Source organism: Penaeus japonicus, unplaced genomic scaffold, assembly GCF_977035675.1.
Source record: "Penaeus japonicus unplaced genomic scaffold, GWHDUDI00000001_assembly GWHDUDI00000026, whole genome shotgun sequence".
NCBI lineage: Eukaryota > Metazoa > Arthropoda > Malacostraca > Decapoda > Penaeidae > Penaeus > Penaeus japonicus.
Window position 1 is genome coordinate 25,669,666 of NW_028234428.1, and position 12,500 is coordinate 25,682,165.

Here is a 12,500-nt window from a genome sequence, read left to right on the forward strand (position 1 = left end):
ATTTCTAGTCAGACGCCTTAACCACTCGGCCATCACTGCTTACTTTAATATCAAAGTAATATTTGATTACTAACTATAGGCAAGAAGATACCCGTCTATCTAACATCCTAGTGTGAATTAAATCTATGCTTCTGCCAACGTGATAATAACAAATCGAATTTATAGAATACTGGCACGCTAGTATAAATCCACGGTGTGCATGAACCAATTTTCATCAATTAAATATGTCCTTGGGTAGGTCCCCATATGGACGTTCTATTCCACCGTGGGAAATGTCGACAATGAACTTATTTTATGGTAATGCCCCTAAAAAAGACACAGTTTCACCAACTGCACTTAAGCATTATGAAACTCTGAATGATGACTATGAGTGCTACACTGATGGATCCTTACAGTCTGGAATTAGAGCAGGATGTGCTTATGTTGTATACAAAAACAATATTTTGCAGGAGGGTTCATGACTGGGCGAGCACTACGCAAATTGAGTTGGCAGGAATACTCATAGCAACAGACTTTCTGTTAACTCAAGGCTCAGGAGTAATTCTCTGCGACTCGCAGAATGCTCTCCAGGCTCTGAACACTCTTGATAAAGGTGCTGGAAATATCATAAATGATATACGAATAAATGTACATCGCGCCAAGGAACGGGGCCATGTTATACATTTTGTGTGGATACCATCGCATGTTGGAATCGCTAAACATGATCATGCTAATCGCCTAGCGAGGGCAGCATATGATAAGCAAACTGTGAATATAGACTTGTCATACCTCTTGCTAGGATCTCACACATAATAAGAACCTCCAATAGGGAAGACTTGATGGAGCTAACAAACTCTCAAAGACATGAAAGCTGTAGCATAAAACATTTTGACCAGTTTTCGCAGGAGAGATTCATTTATGGTTCATACAAGACAAGGACAAGACAATGTGATATTGTGACTACAAGAATTAGACTTGGATACAGAGTGTATCGGCAGGTCAGTTCAGAATGCAATGTAGAAGAAACTAAATGCAGACTTTGCAACGAAGAGTATAAACGAACACTTGAGGTATGCAGAGTTATGTAATAATTTTATAACATCAACTGTACTAGAAGATGTACTTATGCTATATCCGAAATTCGGTATATGATACCCTATTACAACATTTATCAAATGTCTATTCACAGTTGATATACTATAAAATATAATCATCTTATTACCTTAATTTGTAATACAATGTTAGCAACAATGTCATGACTCTACATTAATGTATCAAAGCTTGCCATGCCTGTGCAGTTAGCCAGGGTGGTAAATAAAGATCTAAACTAAACTAATTTCTTGATTTTATAACAGTCTTTCATATTACAACGGCAGATAGCTTTCTTAAGTAACTGGCTAGCGTCGGTTTTCAGTGAAGCTTTTACCATGGTTTAAGATGCATCTCCCCAAGGGAACTGAAATTACTAATTCGAAAGTATTTGAACTTGGCATACATCAAAGAGACGTGCTTAGTCCCATGCTATTTAACATTCTAATACATAAATTGTTAAGCGACATGCTAGTGATTCCACTATTGCCTATTATATAAGATTTGCATCAAATCCTCACCCATGTAGAGAATACAATGTACTCATAGAAAGGGATTCTGAGTATCACTTGATATTCTTGTTTGAAAAAGCATATATGAATATATATATATATATATATATATATATATATATATATATATACATATGTATGTATACATATATATATATATATATATATATATATATATATATATATATATATATATATATATGTATATATATATATATATATATATATATATATATATTACATACACAGACGTATATATATACGTGTGTACACACACACATATATATGTATATATATACATATACATATATATATGTGTGTGTGTGCGCGTGTGTGTGTGCGTGTGTAGATAGATATATGCACACACATATATATGACCTGAAAATGGGATCCAGATGGATCTTGCAACTATCGTATAATTTTCAATAAAGCTATTTGTGCATTGTGGGTTTTTCTGCCATATTAACAAAACGGTATTTTTTCCCTTTCATATATATATATATATATATATATATATATATATATATATATATATATATTTATATATATATATGTGTGTGTGTGTATATATGTGTGTATACATACATACACGCACACACATATGTATATATATATTTATATATATATGTATATATGTATATATATGTGTGTGTGTGTGTATGTACACATGTGGGTATATATTTTTTCATTTATTTATATAGTATATATAGATACACACACACACACACACACACACATATATATATATATATATATATATATATATATATATATATATATATATATATATGTTTATATATATACACATGTATGTGTGTTTCTGGTCTGTTATTTAGAATTCACCTAGGTTGGTTATGATTCAATATATCGAAGGTGCGGTTTGTGATGACTTTTGTGAACAACTAATGAATTACTGACAGGAGGCTTATAGGTCGGTAATTCTTTAGATCTGTATTCCCTTTTTGGTTTATTAAAATGTTAATGTCAGTTATCCAAGCTATTGGACTTTTGCCATCGTTAAGACATCTGTTAGAAAACAGGGGCCGTCCATTTTCCCCAGCCACTTGATAAAAAGAAGATAACAAGCAATTATAGAATGCGCTCATCGTTTACCCTATGGAGTTTGCGACAATACATATTGAATACACTATAGAGCTTTGGGAAATGAAGGTGTCTTGTCATAGACGAAGGTGTATACATATATATATACACAAATATATGTATATATACACTGTATACACATGTATATATATATATATATATATATATATATATATATATATATACATACAAACATACATATACATTAATATATACATGTATATATACTCATAAATATATATCTGTATCTCTATTTCTATTTATTTATCCATCCAAGTAACCATCTATCTGTTTTTATAATCATCTATATATTACTCTCGCTCTCTTTCCCATTCCCTCTCTCTCTTTCAATCGCTCCTCCCCCTAATGACCGTGACCTCCAATTGGTAGTTACGTCCAAAGGGCTGACTGCTGATTGGTCAATTCGAAATGGTCCTGCCATCTGAGGGCATCCCATCGAAATACGGTTATGATGTTTTCTTTCGGTTACGATATTTTATTTATTCTCTGAGTATGGGAGATTTGCGACCTCGTAGGGACATCGTGCCTTACGAGAGCGTAACCCGCTGCGACGCCCTAAACTGCGAGAGTTTTGAGTATCCGGCCCCAGGCTAATCTCGCTACCGCAATTTTTCCTGATCTACACTATTGCCATCCACTAGTGTTTTCCCTCATTCCATGCGGGACGTCTCTTAAGGATTTTATTCCGTTCGTAGTTGGTCTTTAGAGCTGCAAAAGCCACTTTTAAAGTCTTCTACTACTTTATTACATTGGATTGATCTCAATTCTGAATCTCCTTTCTATTGTGCTAACGCTGGTGTCTGACAACAATGCTTCATATATTTCTTAGCATGTTCATTTTACTCACACCTTCCTTATCAGTACTTGCAGTCTTTATTGCTTATGTTAACTCTAATCAGTCCCTATCTAATGTTACTCTCAGCTTCTCTGTTGGTGCTTAAGCTTAAAGTTTCTAGCAGAAACTTGTTTGCTTTTCGTTTTTACCTAAGACCTTTTTCGAGAACTGAGTATCTGTTTTGAATATTACGACTACATTCTGTTGCCCTTGTCTTCAAATTAGCTAAGTTAGGGAGCGGCTTCTGGAGGACAATATATTTCAACTTTTAACCATTGTCTGGTCGCTCCCTACATTTATATTATTAATTTCCACAATGCCGCTTTTGTTTTTAATTTTCATATCCACTTCCTCCGTTTTTTTTCGTTTTTCTTTTTCTCTCGAAAATGCATTCATGATATTAAGGGATCGAACTTCGGCAAATCCTCTAAGCATTTACCTGAAATCAACCATGATGTCTCCTACAGCAGTTAGCAATACTGCCGTAGAAGATGTCTGGGTTACCGTAGAGAGCAACATCCTTCCTTCCATTATTATTGGCGTTGTCTATAGGTATCCCCATGCAATTTCAGAATCTTTTGAACACATAGAACAAGTCTAGAGAAATGTCATTGAATAATAAACCACTCTTTATCTTAGGTGATTTAAATGATGATTTGACTAAATCTAATGCTAAATTAGCTAAGTCAGTAAAGAAATATATACTACAACAAATTATAGATAAACCTACACGCATTACAGAAAACACCTCATCCTTATTAGATGTAATAATAACTAACAGGTCAGACATTATCCATCATACGGATGTCATCCCGTGTCATATTGCTGACCATGAACTTCTCACACTCACATTAAATATAAAGAAACTAAAGTGATCACCGATAACAAAAACATTTCGCGACTTTAAGCATTATAACCTTCAATCATTCATCGAGCTCATCAGATCTAACGAGACGACGCTTATAAATATCTTATTAACAGATGATGTAGAAAAGCAGGTAACTATCCTTACGGAAGTGATTAAAAGCAGTATTGACTCGTTGGCACCTCATGTAACGCGAACCGTCCTACGTCCCCCTGCTCCTTGAATAGATGACAACATCAAGAGGGCTATTAAAGACAGAAATAATGCCCACCATAGTCTCAGAAATAACAGAAATGACACCGCCCTTAAGGCAGATTATAAAGTAAAAAAGAAAAATGTTAAACAGTTAATACAAAGTGAAATAGATTAATAGAATATAAAAGCAATTCGGATAAAACATGGAAAATAATTAAATCAATAGTACCTAACAACAAACACCACACTGATAATCGTACAAATTCTACACACAGCATAGAGCATTTTAACGACTCTTTTTCAAAAATAGCAAAACTAACTTATGAGCAAACGAATGCGTCAACATTACAACAAAATATAGATCAGGCTATGCCAACATTTAATATTTTCAGACCACAACCAGTTGATGTGGAGACTATTATCCTAATAATAAAACACCTTAGTGAAACAAATGCTGTAGGAGCAGATGTTATTACTTTGCGCTTTATTAGGGGTAGTCTGCCAGCAACCGCACATTATCTGGCGGTCATAATTAACACTTCCCTGGTCACTGGTGTTTTTCCGTCGCTTTGGAAATATGGAATAGTAAAACCAATTTTCAAATCGGGAGATATAGACGACGTGAATAATTACCGCCTTATTACAATACTCCCTGTACTATCTAAAGTTCTTGAGAAACTTGTAGCAAATAAACTAACGAGTTTCCTGGAGGCCAATAACCTATTATCTAAAACACAACATGGCTTTAGAAATAGGTTATCCACTGAAACAGCATTATTACAGATAACTGATAAAATTTGTGATAACATAGACAAAAATCAGGTAAATTTACTCACATTATGTGATCTTTCCAAAACTTTTAACAATGTAAATCACAAAGTTCTTTTTAACAAAGTAAGATCTCATAGAATTGATTTTTTTTGGCTTAGCAGCTATTTAAATACTAGAACTAAATCTGTAAAAAATAATGAAAGCATATCATCGAAACAACCAATATATTTTGGTGTTCCACAAGGATCTATCAAACCAAATATTTCAGTGAGAAAATTACACTTGGACAGATACATGGCATTTGAAACACACGTTGATAACATACACAGGAAAGTAATGGGCACATTAATATTTCTAAATCACATAAAAAATTAAATCACTACGGATACTAGAATTATGGTCGAGCAAACAATAGCTCTTAGCATAATAAACTACTGTTCAAATGTTTGGGGTTCAACCAACAAAACCCAAATGCAAAAAGTACAAAAAATAGTAAATTCGATCACATTACCCCACATATACAAAAATTAGAATGGTTAAAAGTTCATCCTAAGTACATTTATGATACCTGTCTCTTTACAAATTGATACATGAACTCTATCCACCATGGTTATTCCCCCTGCAAACTATAGAGAATACAGTTGGCATCCAAACAGGCCAGGTAAATTCCCTATTTGTAAAAAGATCATATACAGAAACAGGGGCAAGACAGATGCAAATTCGTGGACCGAAAAAGTGGATAACATTAAAAACATTAACAACTTTTGTAATTTCAAAACAAAATTGAAAGAACACCTCTTTACTCTTCAAGTGTAAATATACATGTATTTATGTAAGAATAACCATTGTAACTTATAGAATAAAGTTTGAATTTGAATTTGAACACTCTCGTGTTTGGTACATACTCTGCGGTTCCCAACTGAGGTTTCTACCCGCTCTCCTATCTTGGCCTTAAAGCCCCCTATCAATTACTGTACAATGGGTCTTTACTCTATTGGTACTACGTACTTGTACATCGTCATAAAAGCTCGTCACTAAGGCTACACGTTGGGGTTTAAACTTGAATGATCTTTCCGTTGCGCCTTGCGTTTGATTCCAATGGAAGCTATTTCCTCGCTCTGACTCTAGATTTCCACAACATTCTTTACTGGCGTTTATGACCTAATTCTTGTTTGCTGTCCTGAGGCTTATCTCTCCAGTCTAACACTATCCTACATGAAATATTTTTTGATTTTCGCCTGAATGTCTCCCTAATCACATCGTCAGAAATCTGGTTTATCCTTCGAGGAGGTTCTAAAGCAATGCGTGAGTGTTGTGAAAATTTCCTGTACACAATGTAGGACCGGTTGAGGTGTGCTTTCACTTTCACATGAGACTGATTTATGTCTTATACAGGCACCACTCACTCGTTGCTTAGACACTGGAATCAGCAAGATATTCGTTTTCCCATCAAATTATATATATATATATATATATATATATATATATATATATATATACATACATAAATATATATGTATATATATACATACATAAATATATATGTATATATATATACATATATATATATATATATATATATATATATATATATATATATATATATATATAGAGAGAGAGAGAGAGAGAGAGAGAGACAGACAGACAGAGATAAAGAGATGGAGACCTTTCTAATACCACCAGTCATTCTGTCCATAATCATTGCAAAGAGAAAAGGCCTTAGAGCCGATCCCTGGTGCAATCACACCTCTACACTAAACCATTCCCTTGTTCCGACCGCACACCTCACTGCTATTAGACTGTTCTCGTATATATCTTGCACTACACTCACATTCTTCTCGTTTGCTCCAGACTTCCTGATGCCATGCCACAATTCATCTCTTGGCACCCTATCATACGCCTTCTCTCGATCCACAAATAAACAGTGCACCTATTTCTGGCCTTCCCTTATTCTTGCTTCTACCACTTTTTCCCTAGATCTTCAGACTTTGCCTATATAGTTTTTTCACTATAGTTTGTAAAACTTTTCCCTTGTTCTTGAAGACACCATTTGTAACATTTTCATTCTGATTTTTTATGATCACTGACGAGTTTTTAAGAAGTGGTTAGTGAGCCTAAAAGGTACCGTATACATATATATACGTGGATATTCGCAGTGAGTAGGATTCGAACCTACGCGGGAAGATCCCATCTGATTTCTAGTCAGACGCCTTAACCACTCGGCCATCACTGCTTACATTTGTAATATAGTAATATTTGATTACTAATTATAAGCAAGAAGATAACCGTCTGTCTAACATCCAAGTGTGAATTAGATATATGCTTCTGCCAACGTGATAATAACAAATCGAATTTATAGAATACTGGCACGCTAGTATAAATCCACGGTGTGCATGAACCAATTTTCATCAAGTATCTCTTGATTTACCGAGTCACACTCAAATTCATGGTTGCAAGTGACATACAAATCAATCCATACACCAATTAAATATGTTCTTGGGTAGGACCCATATGGACATTTTATTCCACCGTGGAAAATGTCGACAATTAACTTATTTTATGCTAATGTCCCTAAAGAAGACACAGTTTCACCAGCTGCACTTAAGCATCTTGAAACTCTGAATGATGACTATGATGGATCCTTACAGTCTGGAATTAGAGCAGGATGCGCTTATGTTGTATATAAAAACAATATTTTGCAGCACCAAGATTGTAGGAGGGTTCATGACTGGGCGAACACTACGCAAATTGAGTTGGCAGGAATACTCATAGCCACAGATTTTCTCTTAACTCAAGGCTCAGGAGTAATTCTCTGCGACTCGCAGAGTGCTCTCCAGGCTTGATAAAGGTGCTGGAAATATAATAAATGATATACGAATAAATGTACATCGCACCAAGGAACGGGCCCATGTTATACATTTTGTGTGGATACCATCGTATGTTGGAATCGCCATACATGATCATGCTAATCGCCTGGCGAGGGCAGCATATGATAAGCAAGTTGTGAATATAGACTTTGTCATACCTCTTGCTAGGATCTCACACATAAAAAGAATCTCCAATAGGGAAGACTTGATGGAGCTAACAAACTTTCAAAGACATGAAAGCTGTAGCATAAAACATTTTGACCAGTTTTTATATCATCGTTAACTCCCACAATGTCGCTCTTGCTTTTAATATCCATATCCACTCCCTCCGTTTTTTTTTTCTCTCTCTCGAAAATGCCATGCCACAATTCATCTCTTGGCACCCTATCATACGCCTTCTCTAGATCCACAAATAAACAGCGCACCTATTTCTGGCCTTCCCTTATTCTTGCTTCTGCCACTTTTCCCCTATATCTTCAGACTTTGACTTTACAGTTTTATTCCAGTATAGTTTGTGAAACTTTGCGCATTTCCCTTGTTCTTGAAGACGGACTCCAGTTGTAACATTTTCATTATGATTTTTTATGATCACTGTGTCGTATACAATTAGAGTTGACGAGTTTTTAAGTAGTGGTTAGTGAGCCTAAAAGGTACCGTATATATATGTATACTTAGATATTCGCAGTGAGTAGGATTCGAACCTACGCGGGAAGATCCCATCTGATTTCTAGTCAGACGCCTTAACCACTCGGCCATCACTGCTTACTTTAATAACAAAGTAATATTCGATTACTAATTAAAAGCAAGAAGATACCTCCAACTGTGAATTCAATCTATGCTTCTGCCAACGTGATAATAACAAATCGAAATCATAGAATACTGACATGTTAGCATAAATCCACGGTGTGCATGAACCAATTTTCATCAAGTATTTCTTGATTTACCGAGTCACACTCAAATTCATGGTTGCAAGTGACATACAAATCAATCCATACACCAATTAAATATGTCCTTGGGTAGGACCCATATGGACGTTCTATTCCACCGTGGAAAATGTTGACATTGAACATATTTTATGCTAATGTCCCTAGAAAAAACACAGTTTCACCAGCTGCACTTAAGCATCTTGAAACTCCGAATGATGACTATGAGTGCTACACTGATGGATCCTTACAGTCTGGAATTAGAGCAGGATGTGCTTATGTTGTATACAAAAACAATATTTTGCAGCACCAAGATTGTAGGAGGGTTCATGACTGGGCGAGCACTACGCAAACTGAGTTGGCAGGAATACTCATAGCAACAGACTTTCTGCTAACTCAAGGCTCAGGAGTAATTCTCTGCGACTCGCAGAGTGCTCTCCAGGCTCTGAACACTCTTCATAAAGGTGCTGGAAATATCGTAAATGATATAAGAATAAATGTACATCGCACCAAGGAACGGGCCCATGTTATACATTTTGTGTGGATACCATCGCATGTTGGAATCACTGAACATGATCATGCTAATCGCCCAGCGAGGGCAGCATATGATAAGCAAATTGTGAATATAGACTTTTGTCATACCTCTTGCTAGGATCTCACACATTATAAGAACCTCCAATAGGGAGGACTTGATGGAGCCAACAAACTCTCAAAGACCTGAAAGCTGTAGCATAAAACATTTTGACCAGTTTTCGAAGGAGAGATTTATCTATGGTTCATACAAGACAAGGGTAAGACAATGTGATATTGTGACTGCAAGAATTAGACTTGGATGCAGAGCGTATTGGCAGGTCAGTTCAGAATACAATGTACAAGAAACTAAAAGCAGACTTTTCAACGAAGAGTATAAACGAACACTTGAACATTACATTTCAGAGTGCCATATGAAACAACCTTTCAGGCCACCTAGCATGAGGTATGCAGAGTTATGTATTAATTTTATAACATCAACTGTACTAGAAGATGTACTTATGCTATATCCGATATTCGGTATATGATACCCTATTACAATATTTATCAAATATCTATTCACAGTTGATATACTATAGAATATAATCATGTCATTACCTTAATTTGCAATACAATGTTAGCAACAATGTCATGACTCTACATTAATGTATCAAAGCTTGCCCATGCCTGTGCAGTTAGCCAGGGTGGTAAATAAAGATCTAAACTAAACTAATTTCTTGATTTTCAACCAGCCTTTCATATTACAATAGCAGAAATCTTTCTTAAATAACTGGCTAGCGTCGGTTTTCAGTGAAGCTTTTACCATGGTTTAAGATGCATCTCCCCAAGGGAACTGAAATTACTAATTCGAAAGTGTTTGAACTTGGCATACATCAAAGAGGCGTGCTTAGTCCCATGCTTTTTAACATTCTAATACATAGATTATTAGGCTACATGCTAGTGATTCCATTATTGCCTATTATATAAGATTTGCATCAAATCCTCACACATGTAGAGAATACAATGTACTCATAGAAATGGATTCTGAGTATCACTTGATATTCTCGTTTGAAAAGCATGACATTCATTCCTCACACAATCTCATTGCCAAAATTCATATGAATGGCATTAAGCTAGATCTCTGTCAACGATACAAGTCATTTGGGATACATATCAACGATAGAAATCCCTTGGGATGGATGTCAACGACACAGAGCAGAGTTAAACAAGAATCAAAAGAAACGTCTTTGGGAGAGTTTGAAGTCTACTGTGAAGTCCTTTAGGCAAAGACTATTGTATCAACGCCAGTATTGCTAGACTCTTTTACCTTTCAGTCATATATTACCAAAAAAGGGGGGGCCTTAAAACAAAAAAAATGTTTTTTTTATTGAATTCCCCCCCCCAAACAATAAAAAATAAAAAAAAAGGAATTTTGCTTTATACATTATCAAAATAAGATTTTTGGTGCCCCTAAACCATAGTGTTGTGAGCATAAGTATGGTGCTCAACTTACAATATAATAATGAAAGATTAGTATTCAGCAATGCTATATTGGGTGCTATGGCAATCAGAAATTCTCTCTAACTTCCTACATTTTGCATCACTAGGATTGCAGGAGGATTCCTCGCTGGGCTAGCATTACATGATATAAGTTGACAAAACTATATCTAGAATATACAAAAATATGTGGATTCATATATGCTTTTGCATGTAGAAATGAATATCCATACACACACACACATACTGTATATATATATATATATATATATATATATATATATATATATATATATATATATATATATATATATATATATATATATATATATATAAAGAGAGATAGCGAGAGAGAGAGAGCTAAGTAGATATATATATATATATATATATATATATATATATATATACATATATATATACATATATATGTATGTATGTATATATATGTATATATATATTTTTTATATATTATATGCAATTATATTGATATATATATATATATATTATATATCCAAACATATATATTATATATATTCCATACTTACTTTATATATTGATATATATATATTATATATTTATATATATATATATACATATATACATTATACATATAATCTGTATATAAGTAGGTAGTGTGTGAGGATATATGTGTATGCTATCTATCTATCTCCCCTATATATAAATATATTTAAAATACATACATATATGTATATATAAATATATATAGTGTTTCATATATATGTATATATATTAATATATAACCATATATATATACATATAGATATATATAAATATATATATATATATATATATATATATATATATATATATATATTATACATATATATGTGTATGTGTCCATATATATGTATATATAAAATATCTATTTAAATATTTATATAGTATATATATTATATATATATATTATATATATGACTTATATACTTTATATATATATATATATATTTATATATATAAGTAAATATATATGTATATATAGACATATATATATACATATATATGTATTCATTATATATGCATATATATATATATATATATATATATATATATATATATATATATATATATTTATATATAAGCCTACCTTTTCCCTAGGCTGGTTATGATCCAATAAAGCGGAAGTGCGGTTTGTGATGACTTTTGTGAGCAATTTACTGCGGGGGCTTATAGGTCGGCATTTCTTTAGATGTTCTGTATTTCCTTTTTTGGTGTATTAGAATTATTATGGCAATTATCCAAGCTTTTGAAGTTTACCATCGTTAAGACATCTGTTAAGAAGATTGGCTAGTTTCGCTACCGAAATTTTTCCTGATC

The 12,500-nt window shown here is 33.7% G+C and overlaps 3 non-coding genes across 3 annotated transcripts in view; all 3 read right to left on the minus strand.

Moving 5' to 3' along the window:
- TRNAS-AGA (transfer RNA serine (anticodon AGA)) overlaps positions 1 to 39 on the minus strand; it is an 82-nt gene extending 43 nt beyond the window's left edge. Inside the window, exon 1 of the tRNA in view lies at positions 1 to 39. This exon is cut by the window's left edge and continues 43 nt beyond it. This is a non-coding gene — a tRNA (tRNA-Ser).
- Positions 40 to 7,519: 7,480 nt separating this feature from the next.
- On the minus strand, positions 7,520 to 7,601 carry TRNAS-AGA (transfer RNA serine (anticodon AGA)). The gene has a single exon. It is a non-coding gene; the product is annotated as a tRNA-Ser (tRNA).
- Positions 7,602 to 8,915: 1,314 nt separating this feature from the next.
- TRNAS-AGA (transfer RNA serine (anticodon AGA)) lies at positions 8,916 to 8,997 on the minus strand. The gene has a single exon. It is a non-coding gene; the product is annotated as a tRNA-Ser (tRNA).
- Between the last annotated feature and the right edge of the window lie 3,503 nt (positions 8,998 to 12,500).